We start from the raw sequence: 21,892 nt of genomic DNA on the forward strand, positions 1-21,892 counted from the left end.
TTCAGTGCTATTCCTTTCATTTTCTGTATCGCATCTAACTACAAAATGAATTATGTGTTGTTATTCTCATTCCACAGAGTACAGGATCTCACGTAGGTGGTATGCGTGTCAACAGGTTGCTTCATCCTGTCTCTCTCTTTTTAAAAAGATTTATTTATTTATTATATGTAAGTACACTGTAGCTGTCTTCAGACACCCCAGAAGAGGGCATCAGATCTCATTACAGATGGCTGTGAGCCACCATGTGGTTGCTGGGATTTGAACTCAGGACCTCCGGAAGAGCAGTCAGTGCTCTTAACTGCTGAGCCATCTCTCCAGCCCCCTCATCCTGTCTCTTGAGCCAATTTTCATTGCTCTAAGAAAATACTTGATGCTGGATAGTTTATAAAGAAAACAGGTTTATACAGCTCATAGTTTGGGGGCTTGGGATCCTAAACGGTGTGAGTTAGCTCTGGTGAGACCCTCTACCGCCATGGTGTTACATCATGGCGGATAGTACCATGGCTGGAGTATATGTGACCAAGAGAGGTCACATAGTGAGAAAGGAAGCCAGAGACCCAAGAGGAATCACATTAACTCTTTGGTAATAACTGCTCTTGAGAGAGCAGGATTCTAGGAGAATGAACTTAATCCCTTCTGAAGGGCAGGCCCCTGTAGCCTAACAAACTTCCACTAACAGCCAGGCATGGGGGTACAAGGCTGGCATCCAAGCTACTAGGGAGGCCTGAGGCAAGAGGATGACCTAAGCCCACAAATCTGAGACAAGTAAAGGCATCACAGAAAATGTCTCTTAACATGGCCACACAGGGACCACATAGATATCTTAGAAAGCTGGGGGTTTTTGTTGTTGTTTTTTGTTTGTTTGTTTTTTGTTTTGTTTTTTTCTGATATATTTAAAGATGCTGATTTCTAAAACAGAGTATAAAGTCAGCTATTTCAATGTTCTTTATTCTTTTTACTTTAATTTTTTATTTTATGTGTTTGGGGTGTTTTGTCTGCATGTATTCCTATGTCTTGCATGTTTGCCTGGTGCCTGAGGAGGCCAGGAGGGGCAGAGGATTTCCTGAGCCTGGTGTTACAGATGGTTAGAGGCAGCTATATGGGTGCTGCTAATCAAGGCCAGATTCTCTTGAAAAGTAGCCAGTGTTCTCAGTTGCTGAGACATCTCTCCAGCCCTCTTCCTTATCCTTCAGATAAGACAAAAACAGTTGGAACTACAAGAGTCATTGTTTCCAGATTTTCTTTCTGTTTTTTAAAAAAAATATTTTTTTCCTCAAATTTTCTTTCTTCCAAAGCATTTTCACAGTTATTGAATTCTTCTACCATTATGATGGTCATCTCAAGAAAATGCTTGCAGGCCCATTTCACAGATGGAGCAAGAGAATCTAAGCGATTTGTACAAATGTATGAGGTAGCATAGGACACAAAATGAAAATTTTCTGCATTTCTCCTCCATATCATGATCATTTTCATTTGGAACGAGAAATCACTGCTTATAATTTGGCTTTAATTTTCTGTGTCTTTATATTTCAACAAATAAAATCTAATTGTGGGGCTCTGGATGGCTCCGTGGTAAGAGTGGTTACTATAAAAGCAAGAAGACCTTATTTCAGGTCCCCATGTTAAAAAGCTAGGCACGGGCTGGGAGATGGCTCAGCAGTGAGAGTGCTGGCAGTAGAAGCCAAAGGACTAGACTTCAGACTCCCAGGACTCAAATAAATGGCAGGTCCTCCTGAGAGTGGTGGCAGGGGATCCAGGAGGCAAGCTGGCTAATGAGAGAGAGACTCCCTGTAGAGATGCCCTTTTCTTCTGCTTGAGAGACTTCACCTCATAGAACGACATCAAAGTGTGACAGAGGGAGATTCCTAACATTAACCCTGAGCCTCCACATACGTGCACACATGAGCAACACATACGCATACACCATACACACCTATACATGAAACAAAACCAACAAAAGCCAAGTATGACGTCATATGTCTATAAACTTAGTGTTGGAGACAGGCAGGTCCCAGGAGTTTGCTGTCTGTTCAGTCTAGCCATACAGTAAGATTCAAGCTGAGCAGAAGACCCTGTCTCAAAAATTAAGGTGGAAAGAAACAGAGGAAGACACCCCGCCCCCTTTGCTAAACTATTTTTTAAGACTCTCCAGATAGTTGCTTTGCTTTGCAAAATATTTAATTTTGTAATCTGAAGTTGTTCCCGTTCACAATCCTACATAGTAACAAGTAACAATAGATAAGAAGCGAGTTAGTTTTTTTCCATGTTTCCTGTTAGTACCATTTATCAATATGGACACAGTGGTACAGAAACAAAGCCGCTGCCCTTGAACTCCTTACATTTTAATGAAAGAGATAAAAAAAAAATTAAGGATCGGTTTCACACAACAGCGGCACAGTGATGAGTACTTTGTGAAAGGAAGGACGGGAGGCCAGAGGAGACAGAAACTTTAAAAGCCAGGAAAACGAGGCTGCCTTGAGGAATAGTGGGAGGCAGAGGTGAGGTCGGTGCCAAGAGGATGACAGAGGTAAAGAATGGATAGGTGGGCGGGGCTTAGGGATGGGAAAGGCTGGAGGAAGAGCTTCCGGTTTCACCAGTAGTGTGGTTAGAAGCAGGGAGCCCTGGAAGGCTCCAAGCAAGGAAAGTTAACCATTTGAAAGACATTCTCAGCCTGATGGTGATGGTGGTGCATGCCTTTAAGTCCGGCAGGGGAATCTCTGTGAGTTTGAGGCTAGCCTGGTCTACAGAGCTAGTACCAGGACAACCAAGCTTACACAAAGAAACCTTGACTGGAAACAAACAAACAAACAAACAAACAAACAAAGGCATTCTCTGCTGGCTGTATTGAGACTAGCCCTTGGGAAGAAAGAGTGAAAGCTTACTGGGTAGAGTGATCTCGAGACTCTTCCTGGATGTGGACGGCTAAGCAGGAAGGGATTATGTTCACTTTGGAAGGTGAAACCTGAAGAATTTGCTGGCACAACCACTGTGGTAGTTGACAAAAAGGGTTGCTTTGGGCATGGGATGCAAAGGCCTTGGAGAAAGGAATTTTTGGTTTTGATTTGAGTATAGATTATAATTTTCTTTTAGGACCGGAAATGTAGCTGGGTAATAGTAAATGTTTGTCTAGCAGTATGTGTAAGATATGTAAGATCTTGGGTTTGATCCCTGGGCCTTCACACACACACACACACACACACACACACACACACACACACACACACACACACGAGACAGAGATACACACACACACACACACACACACACACACACACACACACACACACACACCATGCTGGCACATACCTGTAAATCCAGGACTCAAGGAGCAGAAGGATAGCGAGTTCTAGGCTAGCCTGAGTTACATAATGAGTTTGCATTTGAGTTACACAGAGAGACCCTGTCTTTAAAAAAATGTTCGGTTTCAGAGACATCAATGTTGAAATATCCAAGCATAGATGTCTGGGAGTCAGCTGCATATATGAGTCTGGAGCTCTGGGAGAGGTCAGAGTCAATGCATGGAATTCTATTTAAAGCCTGAAGCTGGAGACTGCCCAGGATGGGAGTGTAGATAAAGAATAGGAAAAGCCCAAGGTCAGAGCTCTGAAGTCAACATTCAGACTCCTAGAGGACAGAGGGATGACAAAGGACTTGAATGATTCAAAAGCAAACACGCAGACAGGTGCAGCTGGTGTCAGGGTTTAAAAAAAGAAAAACCGCTTTGTGGGAGAAAAGTGATGGGCGAGAAGATGAAAAGCTTATCATTTCAAGTGCACCCAGATTTGTCAAACCCCAGTGAAGAGGACACTGTAAGTCCTTAAAATGTCTCCCAATGGCTAGGAGAAATGCTCCAGTTAGCAAATCTTTTTGTTTGTTTGTTTGTTTTTCAAGATGGGTGTTCTTTGTGTATCTATGGCTGTCCTGGAACTCCATCTATAGACCAGATTGACTTCGAACTCAGAGATCCATTGGCTTCTGCCTTCCAAGGGCTGTGATTATAAAGGCGTGGGTCACCATGCCCAGACGATAACAAGTGTTTAACAACAACAACAACAACAACAACAACAACAACAACAACAACAACCGAACTTCCTTTGTCGCTCTCCCCCTTTTAGAATGGGAATGTAATATGGAGCCGGTCTCTTGGTCAGAAAAATAAGTACACAAAGCAATGTCATTTGTCAGTTTGGGAAAATTCTCTATTAAGCTTGGCCCACTCTTTACAGCGTGCTTGTCTCAAGCCAGCTGTTGAGTATTCAGTTTTGGGATTTAAATAAGCTCCTTTCTCTCCTTCTTTACCACTCAAGGTTAGGTAAGTGTTACAGTCATCTGTGAGGCTGCTCTTTGGCTGGCTTTTCTTGTCTGCACTGTGACTCTGCTTCTCAGCCCTGAGAGGACTGCAATGCAACAGATCTGAGATGCAGGGAGGGAGCCCAGATGCCACCTCCTGGAAGATGACAGTGCCAAGGCTGAGCGAGGAGGCCAGCCTGAGGCATCCAACAGCTTGGGGTGGGGTATGCATTCCTCTTTCCTTGTAAATACAGAAGTCGTCGCACATAGAAAGCAAATCCTATCATTTAGCTTTGTTTTATAGTTGGATAGACTTTTTCTTTTCTTCTTTTCTCTTTCTTATTTTTAAGGAATGTTGCAATTTTTGTGATTTATAAATTTATTCGCTGAGATATCAGGAAGACCGAGGTACTTGATTACTGTAAGTATATAGAATACCAAGGTCAGATGCGAACAGAACTGCCCAGTGGTCAAGCCTTCCGTTAATACGCAGGTTTAGCAATGATAAGCACTGACACAGAGGTCATTTGGATGATTCTTTCCAGGGGGAGGGAGTGTGGCTCACAACAGATAAAGGAGGATCAGGATTCCTGAGCTTGCCTATACCTCTCAGGGACACCTGGAATCCATTCTTTCTTCAAACTAGATAAAACACAAAGAAAAATATAGTTCCCAAAACATTTAAGAGGATTTAAAACAATATCTATCTATCTATCTATCTATCTATCTATCTATCTATCTATCTCCTAAACCCTATCTCCTTTATCTATCACCCAAGCCTAACGCTGGATCCATCTAATCCTTAAACACTCAGTACTTCAGGGTTTTATGTAAGACTTTAGCCGGGTGTGGTGGCGCACACCTTTAATCCCAGCACTCGGGAGGCAGAGGCAGGCGGATTTCTGAGTTCGAGGCCAGCCTGGTCTACAAAGTGAGTTCCAGGACAGCCAAGGCTACACAGAGAAACCCTGTCTCGAAAAACCAAAAAAAAAAAAAAAAAAAAAAAAAAAAAAAAGACTTTAGGACATGAAGGCTTTCTGACTGGAATGCAGATGGACTCCGGAGGATATGAGCTGAGAGTAGCCAATATACCATGCCCTTGGGCAAAACTGGCCTCCTGTGGTGACCCAGTTCTTCTTCCTCTCTTGACTGCCTTGGGTATCACAGGATAATCACATTTCATGCTCACCATTCCCCAGACCAACACAAGTTACTGGATTCATTCTTGTGCCTCGGGTAGACATTGCTCACTGGGACCCAAAGGGGAAGTTTGGATTTGGTAAAAAGAAAGAAATTTCAATTTCAGAAGGTTTTCTGAGTTCCTTGTTTACCTTCTCTTCACGAAGACCCGATAAGATCCCTCTTCCAGTAGAGGGCTGAGGTTCATCTACCACACATGGCTTCTTGATGTTTCCCATCCTAGTCTGTGTCGCTGCCATTCACATTCCATCGCTTTCCTGGTTCTATGCTAGAAAACATGTAGGATATTTACCCTAAAGTAACGTTGGTTTTACTGACACTGTCATGAAAATGGAATTACTGTACATGTTCATTACTGTACACTCTCTAATTTCTCTCCAGGATGTGGTGAAATCCTGGTTTGTGTGTGCCCTTGAAATTCAGCTTAATTGCGGTCAAGGCCATGTTTTACATTCAATGACTCCCACTGAAATGACTAAATGCTGAGTGGACCCAATCACTGCAGTGACATTAGATGATGCAGTATTTGGCATTAATAGGCTTGAACATAAAACCAAGTTACGTAGGTTAACTGCTCCCCCTTGCCCCCAACATTTCGATATGGAACGAGTCAGAAGGACTAAAAGGTATATAGATTAAAAAGGGGAGAGGGGGATAATGGAAGCTGCGGTAGAGGAAAGTCAGACTATCCAGCTATCTCTCCTGCATTTTGTCATTCTGATGGTCGTTGCAGGTGGAAGTGCTGTACAGCCTTCGGAGGCGGAACAAAAGAACCATAGAAGAATCAAGGGCAATGGCATCCAGTCAGGGGGTTTCTAGGGAGTCCCTCTGTATCCGTCTCTTACCACGCACCTTCAAGTTCCCTACTCTTTCACCCTTTCTTGCCCTTCTCCTCAGCTACACCACTTTGAATTTGCTGGTCCAGAACTCTGGATGAAGAAGCTAACTGAGGGAACTTTCAGGCACCCTGCCCCTCAATTCCAAAATATAAGCGGTGCGAGTCCTTTCTAGCCTCCAAGCAAGCAGAGAGCACGGGCGGAGGATCTCCTGCCTCGAGGCAACGACCCCTCCCCTCCCGGGTGCAGGGACAGGATTGTGGGGTCAGCAGTGGGAGGAGAGAAGCCACTGCCGTAGTCTCGGACGATGCCTTTTCCTGCAGCGGCTCTGGAATCTTTGCCCCCCTACCAGGACACAGAGGCCGAGGGGGGGGGGCAGCCAAAGTGCAAGCCCCAGGGCGGCCACTCGGCTCCCCTCTTCCTCTCCAAGTGGCCCCCAGCCGCGCCCCCCGCCGTGCACATGCTTTCCCGGGACAACAGCAGGCGAGGCCTCGATGCGCGCGAGGCGGCCGTGCGCGCGCTCCTTGCGCCCTCCTCGCGCGTGCTCGTGCCCGCGGCCGCGGTGGCGCGCCTCTTCTCCCGCTGCGGGCGTCGCGGGTGCAGAGGAGGCGGAGCGCTGGAGGCGGAGGCCGAGCGGGCGCGGACCAGCGGGGCGGGGGCGACCCGAGGCGTGCGGGCGAGGGGGCTCTGCGGCGCGCGGTGGCGGCGGCGGCCCGGGGGTCGTGACGGCCGCGGAAGGGGAGCGCGCCGCTTGCCTGAGGTGCAGACCCAAGGCCGCGGCCCGCAGCCGGCGCCCCCGCGCCTGACGGGGCGGCGAGGCGGGATGAGGCGCTGGCGCGGGGGGCGCCCGGCCGAGCCCCCGCGGCGGCCCTGGGCGGCCCGGCGCTAGGCGCGGCGGCGGCGGACGAGGACGGCGGGCCCAGCCCGCGGAGGGCAGACACGGAGCGGAGAGCGGCGCGAAACGACGCCGCGGCGGCGCGGCGGGGCCGCGGGGCTCGGTAAGGCGCGGGCGGGCGGGCGGGCTGGCCGGGGGCGCCGCTGACGTGGGCCGCGGGGCGGGCAGGGCTGCGGGGCCTCCTAGCTTGGCCGGCACCGGTGCTTCTGGGCGTGCACGTTGCGATCGGATGCTCTTGGGGGCATCTCGGGTCTCTCCCGCTTCCCGGGGCGACAGAGCTGCGTGCCCGCCACCTCTCGCTAGCATCCCTCGGCGAACTGGGCGTTCCGACGGCCTCCGGGCCTGTTGCGGCGCTTCCCGCCGGAGGCCGAGTCCGGCAACTGCGCCCCTCCACGGGGACCCGGCTGCTCCCGGAGGAACCCCGGCGCGGGTAGGGGCAGCGGAGCCAGCGGTCTCCGCACCCTGGGACTCCAGTGGAGTTTCTCCTCTTATTCTAATTGGTTGAAGTTGCTGTTACAGTTGGACATTAGTGATGACTTAGTGCCTCTCTCTTCCCCCTGGCTTTCCCCGTCAACCCTCCGCCCCCCCCCCCCCCCCCCGCGTACTGCGTTTCCCATTTTGTTGACTAGAGTAAATATTTATGTTAAAGGTTTCGTGCCTGGCGCAGAGGACACTGTAGGGAGAAAATCAGACCTGATTTCTTAGCTTTAGTCTGGACCCTTTAGATCCTCACCTGCAGTTGAGACTTAGAGAAAGTGGTGGGAGGAGGAGGCCCATCTCGGGATGCTTGGGATGGTCTCCTAGTTATCCTTTAGGAAATAGAATTGGGATAATTATAATCTTGATCGTATGCAGAATTACAGTCGAGCTGTAAACTGCTCGAGGCACTGCATGATGCTACATGGATAGCTGGGCCGTGGCACTGTTGTCAGCATCTCTTTTATTTTCCATTCTTCCAGAGTTTTATTTGGCGCAGATTGAGACCTTTTAAGTGCATCTGAATGGGCAGAACTTTTCTGATACATTGGTTGCTTTTGTAAACACTGCCATTATTTGTGTGTTTCTATTGGAAGAAGAAAAGGCAAACTGTGCCTGTCGTAACTGGCTCTTGGAGTCCACAAACTGCTTAGTTTGATTCAGTGACTGGGTTTGTGGGAATATTTTTGAGTAATGATGTTTGTGGTTGGTGAATGCATTTTTTTCATTATTGAATGAACTGACGTCTACATTTGTTCCTTGGCCTTGAGTGGGAAGGCATCAGGAGCAGCAGTTGCCACAGCACAGCCTCAAGAGTTCAACCCTCTTGCTGAATGTTCTTGTTCATAGGGTTGTTTGTAAAGATGAGGGATGCTGATGTGATGTGATTTCCATTAGCAGGGATGTCTGGAGTCTGATTCATCCTAAAGATAGCTATGGTGGAGCTGCTCCTCAGGACCAGAAGTGAGGTTGGAACTGTGCTTAAGCCAGTTAATCCGTTCTTACCGTGCTCTGTGTGGCAGTCTCTGGAATAAAGCAGCACTTTGGACAGAGGCTTGTCCAGCTGGAGCTATGGTGGCAGCCTAGATTGCTTATGATCCTGTCTATGGAGATGGGGGCAGGGTGACACGGGGCGGGGGGGGGAGACAACGTATGTGGGACAGAGAGGAAGTGTTAGTTGGAGAACCGTGGTCAGTTATATAACAGTTTTGTTTCCGAGGGAGAGGCTAAGAACCAGCAAGGCAGGCTCAGCTGTCATTAGAGCCTTTGATGTCGGGTTGAGTTCCAGTAGTAGTTATGTTCCTTTTATTTCCTTTTCCCAACCCCACATTATTTTTCAGTCACCAGAAGCTTAGCCACAATTGGGCTGAGACGTTAATGGCAACGAATTCGTTTCTACTTCTTTCTAATTCGTTGTTTCTTTTGCTTTTATATTGAAAATGTTTTTATTGTTGCCTTTTCCTCTTTGGGAGACTTTTTTCTTCATTTCTTAGGACAAGGTCTTGGGGATTCTAGCTTGGCCTCAACGTTGATATGTAGCAGTGGACAGCTATCAAATTCTGATTCCACTTTCTGATTAAAGTTTAGATCACTAGACCCCGTTTATATGGTGCTTTGTGCACGCCAGGCCAGCACTGTACCATCTGAGCTCCATCTCCATCGGATGGGTTTTCCATCAGAATATTCTCTTTCTACACTGACTGGGCATATTATCTGCATAGTATATATAGACTCACTGTTTCTTATAGATGAATTTAATAAATGTCAGGGACTAGCAGATGTTTTTCTTCATAAGACAGTAGCAAAAGAAAATGACTAAACATAGCATCTTTAAAGGCTAAGACTAGCATCCATGAGAATTTTAAGGGTTTAACCAATGAACATGTAATCTGGTATCCATGGAAGCAGTCAAGAGGCAAGTGGACTTGAAGATAGGCCATGGCTATAGTTCTGTTCTAGTTACTTTTCTGTTGCTGTGATAAAACATGACTCAAAATAAACTTGGAGAGGAAAGGGCCTCTTCCAGCTTATAGTCTGAAACTGAGGGAAGCCAGCGCAGGAACAGGGCAGCAGGGACTGAAGAAGATAGTGGGAGGAATGCTGCTTGCTGGCTTGTTCCCCATGGCTTGTCCATCTTCTTATAACCAAACCAGGACTACATGCCTGGTGGTGGCATTGTTTGTAAGACATTACTTAGGAAATGGCCTCACAGACCTGCCCCGTGGGCACGCTGATAGAGGCACTCCCTCTTGCCAGGTGATTTTATGTCAAGTTGGCAAAACAAAACTGACCAGCACAATAGCATCCTACTTTCCTGGGGCACAATTGTCATTTCAGAATTTTTTTTAAGAATATGAACTATGTGTGGGAAAGCGTGTACTGTCTTTATACAGTTGTGAAGGGTCAGGTGACAGAAAGCATGTGGCAATGCTTGTGAAAGCTGTCATGAGGAAGAGAGCCCTGTTAATACACACAGTGTTAAATACCATTCTTCCTCACCTGCTAAGGAGGCCTGCCACAGTGTTTTATTAATCTGACTTTTCTTGTTGTACAAGGAGTTGAACCCGGGGATCCATGTATGCTAGGCAAATAAACGCTCTATCTTTGAGTTCCATCCCTAGCCTTTGGTAAATATTTTAAAAGTGATTTACAAAATATAGATAAAGAACAGGAAGTGTTAGATTTCTTCTAGGTCTAAGCTCTTCTGATATGTATGTATTTTTGAGGAGAGTCTTATGCAAAAACTAGCTTTGGACTTTTAAGAATTTTTTGTTATTCTCAGAAAGGTTTGAGTTGAGACTTTGGGTTTCTTTAGAGTATTCAAAGTGTTCAAGAATTTTTTTTTTTGAGACAGGGAATATTCAAGAATTTTACAAGTAAGAGTATGTAAGCCATAAGGATATTACATATGTAAGATAGTGTGTTTGCCTAACAGTTGAAAGCCCAGGGTTTGATCCCTAGCACTCTAAGAAACAAAGTTTGTGTTTGTTTGCATTTATAGATGTATATGTTCGTGTAGGTGTGTCTGTGTGTATGGTGGGCAAGGTCAGCATTAGGTATCATTTCATAGGAGCTGACCATCATTTTTCTTGAGAGAGGGTCTCTAATTGTCCTGGAGCTTACTATTTAGACTGACAGTCAGTGAGTCCCAGGGATTTTTTTTAAAATGTATATTGTGGAGATCTGAACTTGAGTCCTCCTCACGTTTGCATGGAAAGTACTTTATTGACTGAGTCACCTCTCTTGCCCTCTGCATAATTTAGGTTGGGATTGGTACAATGCAGGCTACAGACCTGAATGACTCAAGAGCTAAGAGAAGGGGACTTGCTGACCAAGGAGTGGCTCTGTTGTAGAAAATTTAAAAAATTCTTGGGAGCTGGGGGTTTGACTCAGTGGTTCAATTATAGCGCACTGACTTAGCTTGCTAAGACCCTGGGATGGATTCTCAGTACTCTAAGAAAAAGCTTTACTGAGATACCGTCACATTTATTTATTTTATGTGATGTTGATGGCCGACTTGGCATCCATCAGTAGAGCTGATTGTTTTTGGAGGCAGTGAGTCCAGCAAACCCTAAAGTCCTTATCATCTAATCACTTTGCAGAGAAAGTTTGTCAGCCCCTGATTTAGGACTTGACATTTTTTTTTCCTGTAATTAGCTCAGGTGTTGTTTTCTGTCACAGCCTAAGTTCTGACTTGTGGATCAGCACTAAATTTTATTTTAGAACTAGATATACCTGTGTTTAAATGTTCATTGTGATATTTATAACATTTGGTCCTGTATTCTGGCATATCTTGGTGATTTGGGTGCTTCCATTGTAACTAGGAAATGGTATAGTTACTATCTATCTGCTTTAGGAAGTTGTCGTGGGGATTAAATGAATGGTGCCTGTCAAATCTTGATAATGTTGAGAAAACAGTAAACACTAAGTAAGTGAACAGGATAGTTGTAAATTCTAGTCTCAATTGCTGTAATAGTTTTGAGCAGATTTTAGAGTTTTTTCTCCTTGAGTATTAATGCTACATGGAATTTTATAGAGTTTTCTCTTATACTGAAACTGTTAGTTTAGTTAGGAGCTAACAATGAATAATTTAAAATATGTCCTATATATTCGAATACATATTTATTAAATATAAATATATATCAGATAATTAAGAGAAAAGGGGAAAATGTGTCTGCTTTTCAGAGGTCCTGCTTCTTATTTCCTAGCAATCTGCGCAGGCTCGCTAGGTGAACTTTAAACACCACTTCTATTTTAGAACTGGCATTTTTTTTAAAAGAAAGATGTGTGAGAAAGACCCGTTTTAATTAGGCCAGGGAAGATAACTGTCCCTGTGTGGACTCCGTAATCTACTTCTTAGGATTCGCAGTAACATTTTTGTAACATCTCTTTGGAGTTAAAATAATAAAAGTTATTATTATTACTATCTTATTGTTTAGAGACTTCGATATTAACCTGTTTTCTTAAGTATTTGGCTTATTTTACAGTTTAGAAATAGGATGTGCATCCTAAATACTGATTTGTTTAGGGTTAATCCCCATGGAAGAATGAGCAAACAGAAAAAGACTGTTGTTCTGACAGAATTAAACAAAATAGAATTGGGGTCACTGTGGCTTTTGCAGTCCTGCAAATTATGTGGTTGCCTGGCCTTGTGTGATCCTTAATTGAAGTGAGATGAACCAGGGGAGGTAGAGGAGGTGAAAAGTTCCCACATGGCCCTCGGGAGAACAGTGGGTTGGCGGTGGAGTGGTTTTCCATAGTGGGGCAATACTCTGCATCTGCAAAACTGGTAGGTAACACTTATAGCACTTAAAAATGGAAAGGCCTAATATGAGGCAACATCCTCTCTTCAGGTAAAAACCCAGCAAAACCAGAGATTTCTTACCTGGCAGATGAAGGTTTATCAAAAATATTCCCTAAGGGACTGAAGTAGTAGGCGCTGATAAAATAATGACAGTTTCACAGTATACCTGGGCAAGGGCGTTCTTCCTTGGTATTTAAAGGTACTCACTGTAATCCTACAGCGATAGGCAAGCTAAAGTGAGAAATATGGTGTTTGGTTTAATTTCTCACACAGAAGGCATGAACTAGAAAAATTGTATTTTTAGAAATAAGTCAATTTTTTGTCTTACGGCCAGTTTTTGGCTAGCTTTTCTTCCTTTCTTAAAGATTTATTTTTCATTTTTACTTAGAGGTATGTGTATGCCACATTTGTGGGTGCCCCAGAGGTCAGAAGAGGGCATCACTTCCCCTGTAGCTGGAGATACAGGTAGTTATAATCCGCCTGGTCGGGGTACTGGGATCTGTTAACTTGGATTCTCTTGAGCAATGTGAACCCTTAACAGCTAGGGCATCTCCCCAGCCTGTTAGCTTTGTTTAAATGTTGTATCCCATTAATCTTGGCTCTTTAGAGGTGGTGCACACTGAAAGCAAAGGTATGTTACCACCATTAGAAAAGGTTAGACTAGATTCAGGCCGTCTGTAAGCACAGGCTGGGAGACACTCTGAAGTACATATTCCGTTCATTTGTCTGCAACAGTAAGATCTTTATGTTTTGCAGCCCAGCCTTTATCCTGGGCAGGTCATCTGACTGCACCCTGCGCCTCTTTTCATTGCAAACAGTCAAAGGACTCTTCTGATGGACATTTTCCGTGGTTTTAAAGAATTTGTTATATAAATTCAGTAATCATCCAGAGTATTAAACACTGGTCCTCCCTTCCCCAAAGAAGCTACTTTTACAGGGCGAGCAGTTTTGAGCCCGAAAGCTTGAGAGCCCAGGTGTTTATTTGACTCTGCTGAAAGCAGTTCGTTTCCTCGAGTCTGTGGTTTGTCTCTGATTCATTGTCCTCAGATACAAAATGAGAGGTCAGATTGGAGGTCTCCGAGGTCTTTTTTTGACCCAAAATTCTTTGCTTCTCCTCCTGCTCCTCTTCTCCCCCTCCCCAATCTCCCTCTCCCTGCCTCCCCCCACCCCCCATCATCTTGTATCTGTGGTCCTTCTCGGCCAGTTGTGATCTTCACCCTAGAACGAGGGAAACCAAATCTCCCTTATCAGTAGCCATCGTCAAGTACATCTGCAGATCTTGTGTGATGCGACTGCAGTGGGAAATAGGTAAGAAAGACGGAGTCTTGGAGTCTCTGTCCTAGGGAGCTGTGTTAGTTAGGAGTGTTTAAAGCAAAACAAGAAGACAGTGGGATGAGGCTGTTTTGTGGCCTGTCTTATTGAACATGTGCATCAGGAGCTGGGTATCTGTGAACTTTGTATAATTGTGAACTTTGGTTACTTTCTCCTGGGCTGAGAAGTAGCAGCTCTCAGTCTGTCAGTACCTATGTGAGAACTGCTCAGTCCAGCCCATATGATGGAAGGCAGAAGCTACAGAATTTTAAAAATTTTGTGTTCATAGTTTCTCTTGTGTATGGTCTTTGTGGCCACATATGAGCATGCAGGGGCCAGAGGGGGACGTTGGGTATTTCCCTCTATTATTCTCTGCCTTACTTCTTTGAGACAGGTTCTTTGATTGTCATTTTGGCTAGAGTGGCTAGCCAGCAAATCTGCAGGCTCTGTCCATCTTTGTTCCCTATAAAGTTGGCATGTGTCCTTGGCTGTTGAGGATTTGAACTCAGGACTTCATGCTTATACAAGTGTTCTCACCTTTAATTTACTAGAAGTACACTAAAGGGGGCAGCCTTTCTTCTGAGAAGGCAGGCATGTGAGAAGTGACCCTGTTTCTGACAGAGTCTAATGCACAGATCTCCCACTCCCCATCTGCACTCTCATCTGCCTTTCTGTGTGTCTTAGGCATACAAGGCTATGTTACTGGCAAGCCCGGAACTAACTGTTGTCTGATGCCTCCTCCAGCCTCCCTCAGGTCTGATCTTGACTACATCTCCTAGCCTCTTTCTGATAGCTAGGCATGGACATGTGACTCAGTTCTGACCAAGTGGATGTGCACGGGAGATCTAGGTCATGGCCTCAGAGAGGAAGCTAATTGCCTTTCACTTCCTCGTCTTTCATTTTGTGGATGAGAACGTAGCATGTTCACATAGTGTTGGGATGTACTACTCAACCTTGTAGTTGAGAGCTTTCCTTTAGAGGGCAGTGGGTAAGTAAGATAGGCCCCTGATCGTTTTTTTGCAGTGGGGCCATGTTCTTGCTCAGGACCTCTCATTTTCCTTGAGGTGGATAGTGAAAGAGGAGTAATATTTGTCTTTCCAGTCACTGTTACTGGAACTGAATAAATCACCTGCTTCAAACCACCTTTACCTTTACCCCAGCCTTCCTTCTGCTGCAGAAACTTTTTTTGTTTTTTGTTTTTGAGACAGGGTTTCTCTGTATAGCCCTGGCTGTCCTGGAACTCACTTTGTAGACCAGGCTGGCCTTGAACTCAGAAATCCACCTGCCTCTGCCTGGGATTAAAGGTGTCGCCACCACGCCCGGCTTGCAGCAGAAACTTTTGAAGAGTTGTTTACAGCTGTTTCTCCTTTCCTACTTGGTTCTCTTTAGCTTGATCATTTGGTGTTCTCATTCAACCATTCCACTGATAATGTCCTTTAAATTTTAGTCTGGGGATGTAGCTCAGTTGGTAAAGTGCTTGCCCAGTATACATAAAGCTCTGGGTTAGATCCCTAATACCAGACAAACTCAGTGTAGTGACACTTACCTCTGATCCCAGCATTCATGGGGGAGGATCTGGAGTTAGAGGTAATCATTGGCTTCATAGATAGAAGGCTGGAACAAATGAGATACTGAATGTGTGTGTGTGTGTGTGTGTATACATCTATGAATGCACCAGGTTTAGTAACACATCTATACAATTCCAGCACATGGTAAGCAGAGGCAGGAGGATCAGGAGTTCAAGGCCAACCTCAGTTACATAGTCAGTTCATAGCTAACCTGGAAGAACATACTGTTTTTTCCCAGATGTGGTGGCACACATCTAGAGTCCTAGCATCCAGAAAACAGAGACAAGCTTGTCACAAGTTTGAGCCCTGCTTGGTCTAGTGATATCCAGGCCAACCAGGGTTACAAAGGAAAATTATATTTCAACAAAACAAAACAAAAAGGATTTTTACTCATTTATTTTTTTTTTCAGTTCCGGGTATAGAAGCCAGATCACACACACAAAAGGCAAGAACTCTACCTCAGGGCTGCATCCACAGGCCCTTGCAGTTCCCTGTATCTTACCTGTTGACATTTCTTTTTGGCTACTGTCTAGAAGCCACCTTTGATTTTCTGTACCTTTTACTCTTATCTTATTCCTGCTTGAAAATTTGGAATGTCCTTGGCTCTCAGGTGACTCACCCATTTTTATAGTTTAGAGGTCACTTGAGTCCCATTTCTGGTCCCTCCTTTCTTGTCTTAGGGTTTCTCTTACTGTAAAGAGACATCGTGACCATGGCAAGTGATAACTCTTACAGAGCAAAGCATAAATTGGGGCTGATGTACAGGTTCAGAGGTTTAGTTCATTATTGCTATGGTGAGAAGCTTGGAGTTTATAGTCAGACATGGTGCTAGAGAAGGAGCAGAAAGTTCTATATCTGCATCAACAGGCGGGGAAAAGAGAGAGAGAGACACCGGGCCTGCTAGAGCTCCTGAAACCTCAGAACCCATCCCTGGAGGCACATTTCTCCAAGGCCACACCTATTCCAACAAAGCCACACTTTCTAATAGTGCCACTCACTATGAGCCTATGGGGGCCATTTTCATTCAACCCACTATACATCTTGAATGTTAAACTCATCTTAGTCAAACTCTTTCTGGGTTTTGTTAGATACCTTTGAGGAAGCATGCACAAAACAAGATTGTGGGTTCCTTTCCTTTCCTCCTTCCTCTCCTTTCACGTCTTCTCTGTCTTTTCTGTCATCCGTGTGCCACATCATCCACTGTGAAGACCAAACCCCCTGGAGTCACCCTTGACTTTTTCTCTGTATCGACGGTTAGGGCTTGCCAAGTTTAACCCTCGTGGTACAGCCTGGTTCGGACCCCATCTTAATTTTCTTTCACTGCTAACAATGTAGGCTAAGCTACTTTCTCTCTTGTAAACCTGCCAAAAATTTCTCTGCCCCTGCTCCCGACTCTGTCCTTTCCCTTACATTCCTTATCACAGGGGCCGAAGTAATGATAAGTGTTTGTCACATCTTAACATTCTCCTATTAAATGACTCCAATACACTTAGTACAGAAGGCAAACCATAAAATTTTAACACAGAAGCAAAACCTTTGGCTTGACTGGTGTAAGTGGTTCTCTATCAGGGATGGTTTTGCCTATAAGGGACGTTAAATAGTGTTTAGGGGATTGGAATTGCTTCTGGCACCTAGTGGACTGAGGTCTGGATCTGCTAAGCATCCTACAGAATACAGAGCAGTGTCAACAATACCATAGTGTGTAGTCTGGCATGTCTGTAGCACATCGTCAGATCCCAGTTTTCTTCCTTGCTTGTCTTGGTCATTACATTATAGTCACAACGATTTCCCCCTTTCTTTTTAAAAGACTATTTAGTTTGTCAGTTTATCAGTCAGTCTATTTAGTGAGATCGGGGATAGATAAGATGCATGGATTATACATGGTAGGCAAGCACTCTACTGCTGAGCAATGTAGACAGATTTTTAGGTTCATAGCAAAATGGAGTGTGTGGTCAGAAATGTCCTATAAAAATTTCCCTACTCCCCCATCTCACAGCTCCATTAACTAACAGCTCCAGTATGGTCCATTTACTGCAGTTGATGAACCCATACCAAAACATTACCCAAACTGGTTTATTCTTGGCGTACAAATGGTAATGAAAGGTGTATTCACCATCATACCATGTAGAGCAGTGTCACTGCTGTAAAAGTCCTCTGTGTGTACATGTTCCTCTGCATATGTACTTCTCCCTAATAGCTGCATGTCTTTTTACTGTTTTCATAGTTTTGACTTTTTCAAAATGTCTTATAGTTAGAATCATGTACTGTGTAGCCTCACCCCCTTTCTCTTTGTGTGTGTGTGTGCGCTCACGTGGTACATCTGTTTCATGCTCATGTGTATGTGCATGGGTGTGCGTACCTATGCACATGTGTACATGGCAGAGGAGAATATTGGGTGTCCTGTTCTGTTATTCTCCACTTTATTCCCTTGGGGCAGAGTCTCACTGAATCTGGAGCTAAGCTGGCAGCCAAGAAGCTTCAAAAATGCTTGGCACCTCCCTCAGTGCTGAGGTTATAGCCTGTGTGTGGCCATTCCCCACAGTTATTCATTTATGAAAAATCTGGGTCTTGGGATGCAAACTCAGGTCCTTCCACTTGTGTAGTCAGTGCTCCTAACCATTGGACCCTCTTCCCAGCTCTAACACACCCTCTCTTACTGGGTTCTTTTACTTAGTAATGCATTTAAGGTTCTTACATGTATTTTTGTGGCTTGATAGCTCATTTCTTTTTAGCAATGAACAATACTCAGTTGTTTGGATGCACCACAATTCATTTATGCATTCCTTTGCTAAAGGATAGTTTGGTTGTTTCCAAGTTTTGGCAATTGTGAATAAAGCTGCTATAAACACCCATGAGCAGGTTTTATGTAGATCTATTTTCAAATCTTTTCTGAGCAGCACCACAGAGCATGGTTGTTAGGATCATCGGGTAAGCGTATGTTTAGTTTCGCAAGGCACACATTTCCACCAGCAATGAATTGGTCCCTATTGTACTTCGGTGTCATCATTTGGTGGTGTCACCCTAACTGATTTCCACTGTTTTCATAGACATGCAGTGGATGATACTCACTTTTTCTATCCCAGTAAAGAAAACACATATACTTTCTTAGGTATGTGTGCTTGCTGTTCCCTTTGGTTAAATGTGCTGTTTTCAAGGGATAGGACCACACGGCCCTAGGTTCAGTGCACAGGACTAAAGAAAAAAGGTGCTCCCCACCTCCTCTCTCCCCAGATCTGCGCATGTCTGTCTTCTTTTCCACCAGAGAGGCCATCGTGGTTACCTGTGTAGCCACCACCACCATCTCCTGGACTTCCATTTTTTCTCCAAAATTTTTTCACTTTATTTTTATTTGATTATGGATTTGGTTTATAGTCATATTCTCTATAAGCTTCTTAAAGAACAAGTGTTCATTTTCTGTTGGGAGAGGTTAGAATTTAAAACAGACCGTTCTCTCTGTAGCCCAGGGTATCCTGGATCTCTTGACATAGCCCAGGTTAATCTTGTGATCCTCTTGTCCTCTCAAGTGCAGGGATGAGCCATTATGCCTGGTTTTTTGGCTTCATCATTTGTGTGTTTGTGTGTGTGTGTGTGAGTGTGTGCACACACACAGAGGCCATAGGTCTATTGGTATCTTTTCTACCAGTCCCCACCATATTTGTTGAGACAGGGTTTCTTACTGAACTTGGAGCTGACATAGAGTGGCTGGCCACTGAGCCTCTAGAATTTACCTGCTTACGGTTCTGGTGTTGGAGTAATAGGCACACATTGTTGTGCCTAGCTTTTTTAGTGGGCTTTGGGGTTTCAAACCTAGTTCTTTGTGTCTACATAGCAGGTTCTTTACCTACAGAGCCATTTCTCCAACCCACCAGACCAAATCCTTTTATTTTTATTTATAAAAAAGAATTCAGTGGCACACGCCTTTAATCCCAGCACTTGGGAGGCAGAGGCAGGCGGATTTCTGAGTTCAAGGCCAGCTTAGTCTACAAAGTGAGTTCCAGGACATCCAGGGCTACACAGAGAAACCCTGTCTCGGAAAACAAAAAACAAAAAGCAAAACAAAACAAAAAACAAAAAAACCCCCAAAAAACCAACCAACTAAACAAAAGAATTCATTTATTTTTATCTATGTGTGTGTTTTAGCTGCATGTATGTATGTGCACTGCATGAGTGCCTGGTGCACTTAGAGATCAGAAGAGGGCATGAGGTTCCCTGCAACTGGGGTTAAGAATGGGTGTAAGCCACCGTTTGGGTGCTGGGAGTCAAAGCTGAGTCTTCTGGAAGAGCAACACGTGCTCCTGATTGTTGATTCCTCTCCCCCAATCTTTTAAAAAAGTTAAAAACTTTGCTTAAGAAAACTGAACTTTTATTCAGTTACACTAGAACACAGCTCCCTGCATTTCTAACATTACACGGGTCTGTTTAGTTTTCACTGGAAAGCTCTTTAGCTGTCCTGTGGAAGATGGTTGCTCCTTCTCGCTTCTTAGTAGCCCTTCCCCTTTCTAGGTTAAGTGTATTTTTTTCTTCAGTTATTCCTCATATATCAGCATTTAAAAACCTTCTTCTAGGTCCATACCTAACATTCTGGGGAAGTTCTCTTGGTGAATGTCCAAAATCTGAAGTTATAAATCAAGCTAATGGAAGAAGGAATCCCATTGCCTGCCTTACAGTGACTTGGATTAGGGTTAGAGAGTTTAGATGGCTTGTGATCTTGTGAAGTAAAGGGGACTAGCCTCTGACCTGATACTCTCTCTCCTCTAGCCTCTTGTACCAGGGACATGGGTGAATACAGTGTGAGCAAACAACAGCCCCCTTGGCCTAGAGCTGTACATGCTGGTATCCTTGAGAGAACCAACTCAGGGAACAGGTCTGGGCAGACACTACAAGCAAGTGTGCAGTTCTGGGGTCCTGGTCAAGGGGAAGGCATGTAGATTGGATATGGACACATCCTGTAGATCCTAAGAACTGCTGGCCTCATAGGACTGTAGCCATAGGAAGGGCTGATACATTTTTGTTGTTGTTGTCTTTTTCCAGATTGGGTTTCTCTGTGCACCCCTGGCTGTCCAGGAGTTCTGTCTGAAGACCAGACTGGCCTCCAATTTAGAGACCTGCCTGTTTCTGCCTCCTGAGTGCTGGGATTAAAAGTGTGCTCCACTACTTCCAGCTTGGTTTAGGGTTTTTTAAAGCCTGAGGCCCAGGATAGGAGGATTCCTTGTTGATTAGGGTGGTGCTGATCCGTCCTTGTCAGACTGTGTATAGATTAGTCTTGTTTGCTGCGGTTATTTACTGGGAAGTGCCTCAAGTTGGACCTGGTGCTTTTCTTATGAGTGTTCTAACCAGTGAGCCAAGCAGTGTGCTGCATGTACACAGATGGGCTAGAAATACTGCTTTCCAGTCCTCAGAGGGGACTGTCAGGGACAGAATATAAGAACTAGGTTGATCATATTTGGACTCCAGTGGTGTGACCTATTTACCCCAGGGTGCCTGCACCAGTACTGTCATTTCTCTTACGGATCACAAGGTGAGAAAGACTGTGAAACCTCGATTTAGGCTGATAGGTGTACAAGGCTCATAGTACCAGGTATTTTATGTACAACCTTAAAGGCATTTTAAACGAATCCCTTTTTTGTGACACCTGACTATGTTAGAGCTGTCAAAGTAGGTTTTTTTTCCCATCTCCTTATTAATGAGGAAATAAATCCAGGTTAAATGACTTGTCTAGCAATGAATTCTCACTCAAGTAGGCCAGCTGAAACTAGAGCTCCATTCCTTCACTCTTTTTTTAGAATATTCTCTCTACTAACCCAAATTTGGTCCCTTACCCCTTTTTCTTTTTCTCTCTTTGCCCCTGAATTACGTCTACCAGATTTTTCTGCTCCTTCTCCCCCCTCTTCCTCCTCCTCCTCCTTATTATTATTATTATTATTATTATTATTATTTTATTTTTATCAGAACATTGCTATCCTAATTTTTTTTTCTTATTTTGAGACAGATTTTCTCTGGCTGTCCCAGAACACCCCCTCTGTAGGCCAGGCTAGCCCCAAACTCAGAGATCTACCTGCTTTTGCCTCCCAAATGCTCGGTCGAGTAAAGGCGTGCAGAACCACTGCAGGGCTCTAATTTTCATGGCCTAGTCTCTTTATTTTTTTATTTTGTTTTTATTTTTTCAAGACAGAATTTCTCTGTGTAGCCCTGGCTGTCCTGGAACTCTGTAGGCCAGGCTGGCCTCGAACTCAGAAATCTGCCTGCCTCTGCCTCCCAAGTGCTGGGATTAAAGGCGTGCGCCACCACTGCCTGCCTAGTCTCTTTATTTATTGACCTGGATATAAAGCATATTTAATATATAATAGATGAGATTTTATTTTAAAATAATATAATTTTATGAGATTTGACAGTTGATTTAGCATCTTGAAACTTGATTCTATATATTAGCTATGTTTATTGCTTTCCTTCTTAGATTGGTATTATATTTGGTTATTACAGTAATATTTGTCTGAAATAGTCTGTCTTAATT

General features: G+C 44.5%; 1 protein-coding gene across 2 annotated transcripts in view; it reads left to right on the top strand.

Moving 5' to 3' along the window:
* The first annotated feature begins 7,073 nt into the window (after positions 1-7,073).
* Positions 7,074-21,892, top strand: part of Arhgap32 (Rho GTPase activating protein 32) — a 221,555-nt gene continuing 206,736 nt past the window's right edge. For both annotated transcript variants that reach the window (XM_029481740.2, XM_085844506.1), the window contains exon 1: positions 7,074-7,324. The gene's annotated coding sequence lies outside the window, so the exon portion shown is untranslated. The remainder of the gene's footprint in view (positions 7,325-21,892) is intronic.

This window comes from Mus caroli, unplaced genomic scaffold (assembly GCF_978045245.1).
Source record: "Mus caroli unplaced genomic scaffold, Mus_caroli_1 scaffold_11, whole genome shotgun sequence".
Taxonomy (NCBI): Eukaryota; Metazoa; Chordata; class Mammalia; order Rodentia; family Muridae; genus Mus; species Mus caroli.